This window comes from Lonchura striata, chromosome 4A (assembly GCF_050655825.1).
Source record: "Lonchura striata isolate lonStrDom1 chromosome 4A, ASM5065582v1, whole genome shotgun sequence".
NCBI classification, from domain to species: domain Eukaryota; kingdom Metazoa; phylum Chordata; class Aves; order Passeriformes; family Estrildidae; genus Lonchura; species Lonchura striata.
Window position 1 is genome coordinate 14743008 of NC_140742.1, and position 3950 is coordinate 14746957.

General features: G+C 38.8%; 1 long non-coding RNA gene across 2 annotated transcripts in view; it reads right to left on the reverse strand.

Moving 5' to 3' along the window:
* The window catches only part of LOC146763291 (uncharacterized), a 206694-nt gene that overhangs the window by 176781 nt on the left and 25963 nt on the right, over positions 1–3950 (reverse strand). The window lies entirely within an intron of this gene.

Sequence of the window (3950 nt, forward strand, 5' to 3'; positions counted from 1 at the left end):
ATTAAATGATTGTATCACTGCAGACTGGCAGAGGATAAATGATGGAGCCCTTGCCCAAAGGTGAACATCCCTGTTTGTCTTGGTGGATTATTAGATCACACTCAGGGGAGTGAGCTGAACACTTGGCATATTAAATCAATGGAATTATGACCTCCTCTTGCACAAATAGAGGGGGGAAAACCCCAAAACTGTTACACTGCTCATGGGGGGTGAGGGGCAAGGAGTCAAAGAACCTCACCTCCAGATGTTCATGTGGCAACAGAGGAGTTTATTTTGTAGGCTACCCTTTCCAAAGACTTCTGAAAGACCCAGTCTGGATATTTCATTGGGCTGAACTCCCTCCAGCCCAGGATCTGGCCAGTGAAATTCTTGCAGCTTTATACAAGATCTGACTGGGAGAAGCCTCTGTCTGTCAATCCCAGGGCTTGGTAGCTGGTTATCCAGTAATACAAAACCACCAATTTTCTGGGATAAACCCCACAAATTAGTGGTTATCATATCCTTGGCAATCAAAATTGTGCCAAAGAGCTTACAAACAAAGCAGGCCTCAGAAAGAATCAGCCCAGATTTCACTGTTTGCCTCTGGACTAGCTCCAAGCTGCTTTCCAAGTTAGGTATGTTTGCTGCAGATTATTTTACTGTACCAGGATAAAGTAGTACACCCGAATCTGCTCTACTCTAAAGCTGAAATGATCAGACACCCTTACAAAATTTACTCAGAGAGGACTATGAGCTGAATTAGAGATGCTGAGACCTTCATCACAGAAGCTGTACAAAGACACAAAGTTTTTCCAGATCCTGGGGAAAATATGGATTTGTCCAGAAACAAACATTTTGAAGTCGTTTTTTGGGGGGAAATGGGATAATGTAGGTTTTTTTATGGGATGTACAGAGTAAAAAGAATTGCTACCTGTGTGAAAGAGACAGCAGGTATAAGAAAAGTTAAAATAAGGTTTGCAAAATGAGCCTACAATAAAAGCAGTAACTGAAATTTCATCATCTCCAGGAAGGACTTTATAAACACCCACACTACCATTATTTCTTTCCATAAAACATTTCAAATTTGTCTTCTTGGTATCAGCCAGGTAAATATTCAGGACTTTTAAAATTTAGCATTAAATTAATCTACAAAGTACCACTGTTCTTCCTGCTTCCCCAGGTCTAATGGAAATACTTAATGCTATGTTGGAAAAGAAACAACACATTATCTGGCATTTTATAAGTTATACAGCAATGAGACACAGAAAAACATGAATGTGTGTTTGCATTCAAGAAGAAGAAATATGCAGCCTTTGTGATAAGTTACACTTTCTCACACAGGCATCTTTTCTGTGTCTGCAATTTCAGTAGTCAATAATCTTTTTCTTTTTTGAACAGGGTGTAAAACAACTTGGGATTGTTAAGCCAGCCACATGAAGAATTATTTCCATTTTCAGTTAGCTTAGCATGTAAATGAAGCACTGCTCTGGCACCATGGTATAAAAGGTCTGAGACCTCATCTGCTTTAAGCAGTTGCAGTATTTTGGAGAAATACAATATGCACAGAAGTTTAAGTATGCTTATAAGTACCCAGGATTAATAGGCAAAAAAACCCAACTGTAGAACAATTGCAGTCTTTCAGTCATGCTGCAGATCAGCTGAGAAATCTAATGACAGTGACATGGCCCAGGCTCCTCATTCCCAGAGCAAGTTTAGCTCTGCCTTGATGTCTCACCCCTGACAGTTTGGTACCACAGAGGTTGGACTTGAAAGCTCAGCCTCCATCCCCAGCTGTGTCTGGCTGGGCAAGAGGGGAAGGAGAGACTTCACCAGCCCCATCCAACCTCAAACACTCCACCAAGGCTGCAAATCTCTGCTTAGTATCCCAAAACACTCTCCAAGTACTTCAAATGGACAATTCGGTTCAAAGGCACAGGAGATGAACCCTGGGCTGTTCCCACTGCTGAATTAATCAGCAAATAAGGAGCTCTTGCTCTTCTGAAATAAGCTGAAAATTATTAGAAAGTTTTAAGTTTCTGGGAAACTTTGGAAAGTTTTAAGATTCTTTTTCCTCTCACCCACCCCTATCTAATAGGGGAAAGAAAACATTAAATATTAAAAATATTTCATAGGTTGAAATTAGGGAAAAAAATCTATAATGATGCATGTGGATGGTTGGGTTTCAATATTTTGTGTTCATTTAATAAAATTCCTTTGTAATTTTTTAGTAAGAATTATCTTGCCTTCCTAGATGAAAACCAGTTGCAAGCAAAATCCTAAAACTCTTCAATTTTCAAGATATCAAAACAGAAAAGAGTGACAGTTCTAAATTCATTTGCTAACTGGAAAATTAATCAGACTTACTTTTCCCCATGAACACGATGAATGGGTGTCTTATAAGGAGCAAATGACAGAATATCACCAAAGATCCCTCTATTTCTGCTAAGTGAGGATGCTCTGGGAGCACTCAGCACCCTCCTGCTCAGAGAGGAGTCAGCTGCCAGAAATGGAGCCTGAACTGGGATTTCCCTCTCTAGACAAAACCTCTGCTCCATGCAAAAACTAGCACTGCAGAACAGCTCACGCTTTTTGGAACACAACTAGAAAATAATAAAGCAAAAATCCAAGCAAAAGGCATCAAAACATATTCGCCTGATTAAAGTAATTTGTTTTAAAGAAATATTTTCTACTGCCTTTTTTCTAAAAGTCTTATTTACCCTCCCTTCAAGCTGTCAGATACCAAAAGCAGACAACAGAATTTGCTTAAAGACCATACAAGGGCTAGAGAAAGGTCACAAATTATTCCCCCAATATAATTCCTCAGCTGCCTCCCTTCTCAGTGGATTTTCATGTATTTGCTGCTCCTCACACCTTAATTTTGTAAATTTATGTCAGGAATGTGGAATCCTGAAAACAAAGTTACAGGTGCTTTGTACCTGATCAGATACTGTTTTCCTCTTGTTTTATTTTTCCCTGGTTTTTTTGGGGTTTTTTAGAGATTTCATATAGGTTTTAACTTACATTAGGTAACCAGACTGTTTTTTTTTTTTTTAATTCAACACAAAGCTTACTACTTGGAATACATTTTCTAGACAAGAAAATGTGGATTTATTCACACCAAACTGCTTGGCTGTGGCTGCCTGCCTCTGCTCTAATTAATATTTAATTATTTATTTGAATTAGAGCAGCTTCTATAAGTGTGTGCCAGACGAGAATAGCCGAGGAGCCGCAGAGCAACATTTGCAGGAGCCCAAAGTTCAAATCCCTATCCTGATTTAATTTTTGGCTTTGGGAGTCAGGACAGCAGCTGCCTCCCCTGTGGTGGGAAGAATCACTCAGGGTCTGACTTGAATTCCTGCTGAGCAGCTCCGAGTCAGGATCTGAGCAGAGTCTGTTGCCTCAGATGCAAATTGGGATCAGTCCTAAACTGCTTCCCAGAGATGTGCTGAATAATTAGCAGTTGCAGAGGGCTTTGAGATGGAATATTTCTTAACTGGAAGGGGTAATGAAACAATACTCTTGTGCTTAGAACTCTGTAACAACTCTTTGTATGAGCTACTCATGGCAAATCTTAAGTCAGAATTTGGATGAGGAAGAAGTGGAATAAGTTTCCAGTTTTATAAAGCTGCAACTAATGAAAAACATCAGACTTCCACATTATTGATCAATGTGATGGGTGATTCCCAAGGCTGATTTTAATAAATGCACACAAAGCTACAGAGAAATGATCCATTTGTACCTGTCTCCACTTATTTGTGTTTCTATAGTTCCTATATTCAAGATTTGCTATACTTTACATGCAATTAAATCAATGTTCAGTAAAACTGTCTTTTGAACAGAAGTAGGAATTACAAATACAAAATTTCAGGGTTTTTTTTCATATAAATGCTTTATATAATATCCACAGAAATCTATATTAATGAATTTATCTAGACAACCCCAGAACAAAATCTTCCTTGGCTGCTACTTAC